Below are 9,413 nucleotides of genomic sequence, written 5' to 3' on the forward strand. Positions count from 1 at the left end.
ATCTATTAACATTTTAATCTATTTGGTGTGCTTTGTTTCTGTGATTAACCGTATTTTATGCCCGAAGTCTCAGATTTTATGTGTGTGGATGGTGTATAACCCTGTTTTAACCCGACCCTTGTGTTTGAAATTTGTGGTCTGTGGGTCTGTTCCTCTTTTAAGGTTTTAACTTTTTAATGGCTTGCATTTGAGGTGACATTTTATTTGTAGAAATGGCCAGATGAATGTAATTAAAGGGTAAATGTGTGTAATTTTAATTGTTGATTTTATTACTGTTTTGATTATTTTATGGTATATAGTTCTGCATAATTTGTTTGTTTAATACTGTTTTAATATGTCTTATTATTATGATTCTATTGAATTGCCATTGATGTGTATTATGTTAAAAATTTCAACCTTTTACATTGTTGTAATATTTGTTTATGATGTATGCTGGAAAGGTTGTTTTAATATGCATGGATGACGATGCCAATTTTAAAAGTGTAGGTTTGATGTTTATATGTTTTGATCAGGTTGTGTTGATTTAAATGATGTGCAGAACTGTTTAATAAAGTATGGAAAAAAAAAAAAAAAAATCTGTTCTTATCAGTTTAATATCTGATACGTCCCCCATGGAGGGGACCACATATTAAACGGATTTTTGGAACAGGGAGCCGGAAGTGGGGCTTGCCCCGTCCGCTCCACGCATCGACCCGGTATTGCAGTGCTTCCGGGAATGGTGCACCTCTACTGCCCCCTGTTGTCGAAAGGCAGAACTGACTGACTGACTGACTGACTGACTGACTGACTGAGTGAGTGAGTGAGTGAGTGAGTGACTAATAGACTGAGTGCTGTGAGGGGGGGGGCCCTGTCTGTGCGTGGCCCCCGTTTCCCGCCGTTTTTCTTTTTTTTTTTTTTTTTTTTTTTTTTTTTAAAGGAAGGTGACACACTGTTTGTGCGGTGGACAGCTGCGCTGAGGTAAGGCATGATGTCATCTTTGCCTTTTGAATTTCCCCTCATGTTTGTTAAAATGATTGCTGTCTTTTGAGAGGACAGGAGGACAGGGAGGAGTCGGGGCCCCGAGGACGGCGGCTGCGACGCCCCTGGGCATTCTACTCCGAGCGGGGGCGTCACGCAGGCCCGGCTAACGGCGGCGGGCTTGGCGGCGGCCCCATATCGACTCGGGTCTCTCTTCATCCCGTATAAATCTTTCGCCTTTTACTAAAGATTTCCGTGGAGAGGGATAGCGATGAGTTCATGGTATTTTTGGAGGCTCTGCCCAAGCAGAGCTGCACTGCTGCTGTCAAAGGAAGACTGGGCCCGGCTTAGCGGCTGGCGTTAGGTGCCCGGTGGCGCGGCTGTGGTCTCCCTGGATCACGCGTGGACTCGCCGGGCGACACCTGCCAGAGGGGCTGGTGAGGGCTGAGCCGCGCCAGCTCCGTCGGCATCCCGCATGCCGGCGCCCGGCGGGGCGCAATTTGTGGGTATCGCTTCTCGGCCTTTTGGCTAAGATCAAGTGTAGTATCTGTTCTTATCAGTTTAATATCTGATACGTCCCCCATGGAGGGGACCACATATTAAACGGATTTTTGGAACAGGGAGCCGGAAGTGGGGCTTGCCCCGTCCGCTCCACGCATCGACCCGGTATTGCAGTGCTTCCGGGAATGGTGCACCTCTACTGCCCCCTGTTGTCGAAAGGCAGAACTGACTGACTGACTGACTGACTGACTGAGTGAGTGAGTGAGTGAGTGAGTGAGTGAGTGACTAATAGACTGAGTGCTGTGAGGGGGGGGGCCCTGTCTGTGCGTGGCCCCCGTTTCCCGCCGTTTTTCTTTTTTTTTTTTTTTTTTTTTTTTTTTTTAAAGGAAGGTGACACACTGTTTGTGCGGTGGACAGCTGCGCTGAGGTAAGGCATGATGTCATCTTTGCCTTTTGAATTTCCCCTCATGTTTGTTAAAATGATTGCTGTCTTTTGAGAGGACAGGAGGACAGGGAGGAGTCGGGGCCCCGAGGACGGCGGCTGCGACGCCCCTGGGCATTCTACTCCGAGCGGGGGCGTCACGCAGGCCCGGCTAACGGCGGCGGGCTTGGCGGCGGCCCCATATCGACTCGGGTCTCTCTTCATCCCGTATAAATCTTTCGCCTTTTACTAAAGATTTCCGTGGAGAGGGATAGCGATGAGTTCATGGTATTTTTGGAGGCTCTGCCCAAGCAGAGCTGCACTGCTGCTGTCAAAGGAAGACTGGGCCCGGCTTAGCGGCTGGCGTTAGGTGCCCGGTGGCGCGGCTGTGGTCTCCCTGGATCACGCGTGGACTCGCCGGGCGACACCTGCCAGAGGGGCTGGTGAGGGCTGAGCCGCGCCAGCTCCGTCGGCATCCCGCATGCCGGCGCCCGGCGGGGCGCAATTTGTGGGTATCGCTTCTCGGCCTTTTGGCTAAGATCAAGTGTAGTATCTGTTCTTATCAGTTTAATATCTGATACGTCCCCCATGGAGGGGACCACATATTAAACGGATTTTTGGAACAGGGAGCCGGAAGTGGGGCTTGCCCCGTCCGCTCCACGCATCGACCCGGTATTGCAGTGCTTCCGGGAATGGTGCACCTCTACTGCCCCCTGTTGTCGAAAGGCAGAACTGACTGACTGACTGACTGACTGACTGAGTGAGTGAGTGAGTGAGTGAGTGAGTGAGTGACTAATAGACTGAGTGCTGTGAGGGGGGGGGCCCTGTCTGTGCGTGGCCCCCGTTTCCCGCCGTTTTTCTTTTTTTTTTTTTTTTTTTTTTTTTTTTTAAAGGAAGGTGACACACTGTTTGTGCGGTGGACAGCTGCGCTGAGGTAAGGCATGATGTCATCTTTGCCTTTTGAATTTCCCCTCATGTTTGTTAAAATGATTGCTGTCTTTTGAGAGGACAGGAGGACAGGGAGGAGTCGGGGCCCCGAGGACGGCGGCTGCGACGCCCCTGGGCATTCTACTCCGAGCGGGGGCGTCACGCAGGCCCGGCTAACGGCGGCGGGCTTGGCGGCGGCCCCATATCGACTCGGGTCTCTCTTCATCCCGTATAAATCTTTCGCCTTTTACTAAAGATTTCCGTGGAGAGGGATAGCGATGAGTTCATGGTATTTTTGGAGGCTCTGCCCAAGCAGAGCTGCACTGCTGCTGTCAAAGGAAGACTGGGCCCGGCTTAGCGGCTGGCGTTAGGTGCCCGGTGGCGCGGCTGTGGTCTCCCTGGATCACGCGTGGACTCGCCGGGCGACACCTGCCAGAGGGGCTGGTGAGGGCTGAGCCGCGCCAGCTCCGTCGGCATCCCGCATGCCGGCGCCCGGCGGGGCGCAATTTGTGGGTATCGCTTCTCGGCCTTTTGGCTAAGATCAAGTGTAGTATCTGTTCTTATCAGTTTAATATCTGATACGTCCCCCATGGAGGGGACCACATATTAAACGGATTTTTGGAACAGGGAGCCGGAAGTGGGGCTTGCCCCGTCCGCTCCACGCATCGACCCGGTATTGCAGTGCTTCCGGGAATGGTGCACCTCTACTGCCCCCTGTTGTCGAAAGGCAGAACTGACTGACTGACTGACTGACTGACTGACTGACTGAGTGAGTGAGTGAGTGAGTGAGTGACTAATAGACTGAGTGCTGTGAGGGGGGGGGCCCTGTCTGTGCGTGGCCCCCGTTTCCCGCCGTTTTTCTTTTTTTTTTTTTTTTTTTTTTTTTTTTTAAAGGAAGGTGACACACTGTTTGTGCGGTGGACAGCTGCGCTGAGGTAAGGCATGATGTCATCTTTGCCTTTTGAATTTCCCCTCATGTTTGTTAAAATGATTGCTGTCTTTTGAGAGGACAGGAGGACAGGGAGGAGTCGGGGCCCCGAGGACGGCGGCTGCGACGCCCCTGGGCATTCTACTCCGAGCGGGGGCGTCACGCAGGCCCGGCTAACGGCGGCGGGCTTGGCGGCGGCCCCATATCGACTCGGGTCTCTCTTCATCCCGTATAAATCTTTCGCCTTTTACTAAAGATTTCCGTGGAGAGGGATAGCGATGAGTTCATGGTATTTTTGGAGGCTCTGCCCAAGCAGAGCTGCACTGCTGCTGTCAAAGGAAGACTGGGCCCGGCTTAGCGGCTGGCGTTAGGTGCCCGGTGGCGCGGCTGTGGTCTCCCTGGATCACGCGTGGACTCGCCGGGCGACACCTGCCAGAGGGGCTGGTGAGGGCTGAGCCGCGCCAGCTCCGTCGGCATCCCGCATGCCGGCGCCCGGCGGGGCGCAATTTGTGGGTATCGCTTCTCGGCCTTTTGGCTAAGATCAAGTGTAGTATCTGTTCTTATCAGTTTAATATCTGATACGTCCCCCATGGAGGGGACCACATATTAAACGGATTTTTGGAACAGGGAGCCGGAAGTGGGGCTTGCCCCGTCCGCTCCACGCATCGACCCGGTATTGCAGTGCTTCCGGGAATGGTGCACCTCTACTGCCCCCTGTTGTCGAAAGGCAGAACTGACTGACTGACTGACTGACTGACTGAGTGAGTGAGTGAGTGAGTGAGTGAGTGAGTGACTAATAGACTGAGTGCTGTGAGGGGGGGGGCCCTGTCTGTGCGTGGCCCCCGTTTCCCGCCGTTTTTCTTTTTTTTTTTTTTTTTTTTTTTTTTTTTTAAAGGAAGGTGACACACTGTTTGTGCGGTGGACAGCTGCGCTGAGGTAAGGCATGATGTCATCTTTGCCTTTTGAATTTCCCCTCATGTTTGTTAAAATGATTGCTGTCTTTTGAGAGGACAGGAGGACAGGGAGGAGTCGGGGCCCCGAGGACGGCGGCTGCGACGCCCCTGGGCATTCTACTCCGAGCGGGGGCGTCACGCAGGCCCGGCTAACGGCGGCGGGCTTGGCGGCGGCCCCATATCGACTCGGGTCTCTCTTCATCCCGTATAAATCTTTCGCCTTTTACTAAAGATTTCCGTGGAGAGGGATAGCGATGAGTTCATGGTATTTTTGGAGGCTCTGCCCAAGCAGAGCTGCACTGCTGCTGTCAAAGGAAGACTGGGCCCGGCTTAGCGGCTGGCGTTAGGTGCCCGGTGGCGCGGCTGTGGTCTCCCTGGATCACGCGTGGACTCGCCGGGCGACACCTGCCAGAGGGGCTGGTGAGGGCTGAGCCGCGCCAGCTCCGTCGGCATCCCGCATGCCGGCGCCCGGCGGGGCGCAATTTGTGGGTATCGCTTCTCGGCCTTTTGGCTAAGATCAAGTGTAGTATCTGTTCTTATCAGTTTAATATCTGATACGTCCCCCATGGAGGGGACCACATATTAAACGGATTTTTGGAACAGGGAGCCGGAAGTGGGGCTTGCCCCGTCCGCTCCACGCATCGACCCGGTATTGCAGTGCTTCCGGGAATGGTGCACCTCTACTGCCCCCTGTTGTCGAAAGGCAGAACTGACTGACTGACTGACTGACTGACTGACTGACTGAGTGAGTGAGTGAGTGAGTGAGTGACTAATAGACTGAGTGCTGTGAGGGGGGGGGCCCTGTCTGTGCGTGGCCCCCGTTTCCCGCCGTTTTTCTTTTTTTTTTTTTTTTTTTTTTTTTTTTAAAGGAAGGTGACACACTGTTTGTGCGGTGGACAGCTGCGCTGAGGTAAGGCATGATGTCATCTTTGCCTTTTGAATTTCCCCTCATGTTTGTTAAAATGATTGCTGTCTTTTGAGAGGACAGGAGGACAGGGAGGAGTCGGGGCCCCGAGGACGGCGGCTGCGACGCCCCTGGGCATTCTACTCCGAGCGGGGGCGTCACGCAGGCCCGGCTAACGGCGGCGGGCTTGGCGGCGGCCCCATATCGACTCGGGTCTCTCTTCATCCCGTATAAATCTTTCGCCTTTTACTAAAGATTTCCGTGGAGAGGGATAGCGATGAGTTCATGGTATTTTTGGAGGCTCTGCCCAAGCAGAGCTGCACTGCTGCTGTCAAAGGAAGACTGGGCCCGGCTTAGCGGCTGGCGTTAGGTGCCCGGTGGCGCGGCTGTGGTCTCCCTGGATCACGCGTGGACTCGCCGGGCGACACCTGCCAGAGGGGCTGGTGAGGGCTGAGCCGCGCCAGCTCCGTCGGCATCCCGCATGCCGGCGCCCGGCGGGGCGCAATTTGTGGGTATCGCTTCTCGGCCTTTTGGCTAAGATCAAGTGTAGTATCTGTTCTTATCAGTTTAATATCTGATACGTCCCCCATGGAGGGGACCACATATTAAACGGATTTTTGGAACAGGGAGCCGGAAGTGGGGCTTGCCCCGTCCGCTCCACGCATCGACCCGGTATTGCAGTGCTTCCGGGAATGGTGCACCTCTACTGCCCCCTGTTGTCGAAAGGCAGAACTGACTGACTGACTGACTGACTGACTGAGTGAGTGAGTGAGTGAGTGAGTGAGTGAGTGAGTGAGTGAGTGAGTGAGTGACTAATAGACTGAGTGCTGTGAGGGGGGGGGCCCTGTCTGTGCGTGGCCCCCGTTTCCCGCCGTTTTTCTTTTTTTTTTTTTTTTTTTTTTTTTTTTAAAGGAAGGTGACACACTGTTTGTGCGGTGGACAGCTGCGCTGAGGTAAGGCATGATGTCATCTTTGCCTTTTGAATTTCCCCTCATGTTTGTTAAAATGATTGCTGTCTTTTGAGAGGACAGGAGGACAGGGAGGAGTCGGGGCCCCGAGGACGGCGGCTGCGACGCCCCTGGGCATTCTACTCCGAGCGGGGGCGTCACGCAGGCCCGGCTAACGGCGGCGGGCTTGGCGGCGGCCCCATATCGACTCGGGTCTCTCTTCATCCCGTATAAATCTTTCGCCTTTTACTAAAGATTTCCGTGGAGAGGGATAGCGATGAGTTCATGGTATTTTTGGAGGCTCTGCCCAAGCAGAGCTGCACTGCTGCTGTCAAAGGAAGACTGGGCCCGGCTTAGCGGCTGGCGTTAGGTGCCCGGTGGCGCGGCTGTGGTCTCCCTGGATCACGCGTGGACTCGCCGGGCGACACCTGCCAGAGGGGCTGGTGAGGGCTGAGCCGCGCCAGCTCCGTCGGCATCCCGCATGCCGGCGCCCGGCGGGGCGCAATTTGTGGGTATCGCTTCTCGGCCTTTTGGCTAAGATCAAGTGTAGTATCTGTTCTTATCAGTTTAATATCTGATACGTCCCCCATGGAGGGGACCACATATTAAACGGATTTTTGGAACAGGGAGCCGGAAGTGGGGCTTGCCCCGTCCGCTCCACGCATCGACCCGGTATTGCAGTGCTTCCGGGAATGGTGCACCTCTACTGCCCCCTGTTGTCGAAAGGCAGAACTGACTGACTGACTGACTGACTGACTGAGTGAGTGAGTGAGTGAGTGAGTGAGTGAGTGACTAATAGACTGAGTGCTGTGAGGGGGGGGGCCCTGTCTGTGCGTGGCCCCCGTTTCCCGCCGTTTTTCTTTTTTTTTTTTTTTTTTTTTTTTTTTTTAAAGGAAGGTGACACACTGTTTGTGCGGTGGACAGCTGCGCTGAGGTAAGGCATGATGTCATCTTTGCCTTTTGAATTTCCCCTCATGTTTGTTAAAATGATTGCTGTCTTTTGAGAGGACAGGAGGACAGGGAGGAGTCGGGGCCCCGAGGACGGCGGCTGCGACGCCCCTGGGCATTCTACTCCGAGCGGGGGCGTCACGCAGGCCCGGCTAACGGCGGCGGGCTTGGCGGCGGCCCCATATCGACTCGGGTCTCTCTTCATCCCGTATAAATCTTTCGCCTTTTACTAAAGATTTCCGTGGAGAGGGATAGCGATGAGTTCATGGTATTTTTGGAGGCTCTGCCCAAGCAGAGCTGCACTGCTGCTGTCAAAGGAAGACTGGGCCCGGCTTAGCGGCTGGCGTTAGGTGCCCGGTGGCGCGGCTGTGGTCTCCCTGGATCACGCGTGGACTCGCCGGGCGACACCTGCCAGAGGGGCTGGTGAGGGCTGAGCCGCGCCAGCTCCGTCGGCATCCCGCATGCCGGCGCCCGGCGGGGCGCAATTTGTGGGTATCGCTTCTCGGCCTTTTGGCTAAGATCAAGTGTAGTATCTGTTCTTATCAGTTTAATATCTGATACGTCCCCCATGGAGGGGACCACATATTAAACGGATTTTTGGAACAGGGAGCCGGAAGTGGGGCTTGCCCCGTCCGCTCCACGCATCGACCCGGTATTGCAGTGCTTCCGGGAATGGTGCACCTCTACTGCCCCCTGTTGTCGAAAGGCAGAACTGACTGACTGACTGACTGACTGACTGAGTGAGTGAGTGAGTGAGTGAGTGAGTGAGTGACTAATAGACTGAGTGCTGTGAGGGGGGGGGCCCTGTCTGTGCGTGGCCCCCGTTTCCCGCCGTTTTTCTTTTTTTTTTTTTTTTTTTTTTTTTTTAAAGGAAGGTGACACACTGTTTGTGCGGTGGACAGCTGCGCTGAGGTAAGGCATGATGTCATCTTTGCCTTTTGAATTTCCCCTCATGTTTGTTAAAATGATTGCTGTCTTTTGAGAGGACAGGAGGACAGGGAGGAGTCGGGGCCCCGAGGACGGCGGCTGCGACGCCCCTGGGCATTCTACTCCGAGCGGGGGCGTCACGCAGGCCCGGCTAACGGCGGCGGGCTTGGCGGCGGCCCCATATCGACTCGGGTCTCTCTTCATCCCGTATAAATCTTTCGCCTTTTACTAAAGATTTCCGTGGAGAGGGATAGCGATGAGTTCATGGTATTTTTGGAGGCTCTGCCCAAGCAGAGCTGCACTGCTGCTGTCAAAGGAAGACTGGGCCCGGCTTAGCGGCTGGCGTTAGGTGCCCGGTGGCGCGGCTGTGGTCTCCCTGGATCACGCGTGGACTCGCCGGGCGACACCTGCCAGAGGGGCTGGTGAGGGCTGAGCCGCGCCAGCTCCGTCGGCATCCCGCATGCCGGCGCCCGGCGGGGCGCAATTTGTGGGTATCGCTTCTCGGCCTTTTGGCTAAGATCAAGTGTAGTATCTGTTCTTATCAGTTTAATATCTGATACGTCCCCCATGGAGGGGACCACATATTAAACGGATTTTTGGAACAGGGAGCCGGAAGTGGGGCTTGCCCCGTCCGCTCCACGCATCGACCCGGTATTGCAGTGCTTCCGGGAATGGTGCACCTCTACTGCCCCCTGTTGTCGAAAGGCAGAACTGACTGACTGACTGACTGACTGACTGACTGACTGAGTGAGTGAGTGAGTGAGTGAGTGACTAATAGACTGAGTGCTGTGAGGGGGGGGGCCCTGTCTGTGCGTGGCCCCCGTTTCCCGCCGTTTTTCTTTTTTTTTTTTTTTTTTTTTTTTTTTTAAAGGAAGGTGACACACTGTTTGTGCGGTGGACAGCTGCGCTGAGGTAAGGCATGATGTCATCTTTGCCTTTTGAATTTCCCCTCATGTTTGTTAAAATGATTGCTGTCTTTTGAGAGGACAGGAGGACAGGG

The 9,413-nt window shown here is 54.6% G+C and overlaps 19 non-coding genes across 19 annotated transcripts; all 19 read left to right on the forward strand.

The window, feature by feature from the left end:
* Nucleotides 1-536: 536 nt before the first annotated feature.
* On the forward strand, nt 537-729 carry LOC140584135 (U2 spliceosomal RNA). The gene has a single exon (XR_011986165.1). It is a non-coding gene; the product is annotated as a U2 spliceosomal RNA (small nuclear RNA).
* Nucleotides 730-1,156: 427 nt separating this feature from the next.
* LOC140584804 (U5 spliceosomal RNA) lies at nt 1,157-1,270 on the forward strand. The gene has a single exon (XR_011986766.1). It is a non-coding gene; the product is annotated as a U5 spliceosomal RNA (small nuclear RNA).
* A 195-nt stretch (nt 1,271-1,465) lies between these two features.
* LOC140585306 (U2 spliceosomal RNA) lies at nt 1,466-1,657 on the forward strand. The gene has a single exon (XR_011987266.1). It is a non-coding gene; the product is annotated as a U2 spliceosomal RNA (small nuclear RNA).
* Nucleotides 1,658-2,084: 427 nt separating this feature from the next.
* On the forward strand, nt 2,085-2,198 carry LOC140584805 (U5 spliceosomal RNA). Its single transcript, XR_011986767.1, has one exon. It is a non-coding gene; the product is annotated as a U5 spliceosomal RNA (small nuclear RNA).
* A 195-nt stretch (nt 2,199-2,393) lies between these two features.
* Nucleotides 2,394-2,585, forward strand: LOC140585307 (U2 spliceosomal RNA). Its single transcript, XR_011987267.1, has one exon. It is a non-coding gene; the product is annotated as a U2 spliceosomal RNA (small nuclear RNA).
* Nucleotides 2,586-3,012: 427 nt separating this feature from the next.
* LOC140584806 (U5 spliceosomal RNA) lies at nt 3,013-3,126 on the forward strand. The gene has a single exon (XR_011986768.1). It is a non-coding gene; the product is annotated as a U5 spliceosomal RNA (small nuclear RNA).
* Nucleotides 3,127-3,321: 195 nt separating this feature from the next.
* Nucleotides 3,322-3,513, forward strand: LOC140585308 (U2 spliceosomal RNA). The gene has a single exon (XR_011987268.1). It is a non-coding gene; the product is annotated as a U2 spliceosomal RNA (small nuclear RNA).
* A 427-nt stretch (nt 3,514-3,940) lies between these two features.
* LOC140584808 (U5 spliceosomal RNA) lies at nt 3,941-4,054 on the forward strand. The gene has a single exon (XR_011986770.1). It is a non-coding gene; the product is annotated as a U5 spliceosomal RNA (small nuclear RNA).
* Nucleotides 4,055-4,249: 195 nt separating this feature from the next.
* On the forward strand, nt 4,250-4,441 carry LOC140585309 (U2 spliceosomal RNA). Its single transcript, XR_011987269.1, has one exon. It is a non-coding gene; the product is annotated as a U2 spliceosomal RNA (small nuclear RNA).
* Nucleotides 4,442-4,869: 428 nt separating this feature from the next.
* LOC140584809 (U5 spliceosomal RNA) lies at nt 4,870-4,983 on the forward strand. The gene has a single exon (XR_011986771.1). It is a non-coding gene; the product is annotated as a U5 spliceosomal RNA (small nuclear RNA).
* A 195-nt stretch (nt 4,984-5,178) lies between these two features.
* On the forward strand, nt 5,179-5,370 carry LOC140585310 (U2 spliceosomal RNA). The gene has a single exon (XR_011987270.1). It is a non-coding gene; the product is annotated as a U2 spliceosomal RNA (small nuclear RNA).
* A 426-nt stretch (nt 5,371-5,796) lies between these two features.
* On the forward strand, nt 5,797-5,910 carry LOC140584810 (U5 spliceosomal RNA). The gene has a single exon (XR_011986772.1). It is a non-coding gene; the product is annotated as a U5 spliceosomal RNA (small nuclear RNA).
* A 195-nt stretch (nt 5,911-6,105) lies between these two features.
* Nucleotides 6,106-6,297, forward strand: LOC140585311 (U2 spliceosomal RNA). The gene has a single exon (XR_011987271.1). It is a non-coding gene; the product is annotated as a U2 spliceosomal RNA (small nuclear RNA).
* Nucleotides 6,298-6,743: 446 nt separating this feature from the next.
* Nucleotides 6,744-6,857, forward strand: LOC140584811 (U5 spliceosomal RNA). Its single transcript, XR_011986773.1, has one exon. It is a non-coding gene; the product is annotated as a U5 spliceosomal RNA (small nuclear RNA).
* A 195-nt stretch (nt 6,858-7,052) lies between these two features.
* Nucleotides 7,053-7,244, forward strand: LOC140585312 (U2 spliceosomal RNA). The gene has a single exon (XR_011987272.1). It is a non-coding gene; the product is annotated as a U2 spliceosomal RNA (small nuclear RNA).
* Nucleotides 7,245-7,671: 427 nt separating this feature from the next.
* Nucleotides 7,672-7,785, forward strand: LOC140584812 (U5 spliceosomal RNA). Its single transcript, XR_011986774.1, has one exon. It is a non-coding gene; the product is annotated as a U5 spliceosomal RNA (small nuclear RNA).
* Nucleotides 7,786-7,980: 195 nt separating this feature from the next.
* LOC140585314 (U2 spliceosomal RNA) lies at nt 7,981-8,172 on the forward strand. Its single transcript, XR_011987274.1, has one exon. It is a non-coding gene; the product is annotated as a U2 spliceosomal RNA (small nuclear RNA).
* A 425-nt stretch (nt 8,173-8,597) lies between these two features.
* LOC140584813 (U5 spliceosomal RNA) lies at nt 8,598-8,711 on the forward strand. The gene has a single exon (XR_011986775.1). It is a non-coding gene; the product is annotated as a U5 spliceosomal RNA (small nuclear RNA).
* Nucleotides 8,712-8,906: 195 nt separating this feature from the next.
* LOC140585315 (U2 spliceosomal RNA) lies at nt 8,907-9,098 on the forward strand. Its single transcript, XR_011987275.1, has one exon. It is a non-coding gene; the product is annotated as a U2 spliceosomal RNA (small nuclear RNA).
* The last annotated feature ends 315 nt before the right edge of the window (nt 9,099-9,413 follow it).

The sequence above is a fragment of the Paramormyrops kingsleyae genome, unplaced genomic scaffold, assembly GCF_048594095.1.
Source record: "Paramormyrops kingsleyae isolate MSU_618 unplaced genomic scaffold, PKINGS_0.4 ups31, whole genome shotgun sequence".
In the NCBI taxonomy this organism is placed as follows: domain Eukaryota; kingdom Metazoa; phylum Chordata; class Actinopteri; order Osteoglossiformes; family Mormyridae; genus Paramormyrops; species Paramormyrops kingsleyae.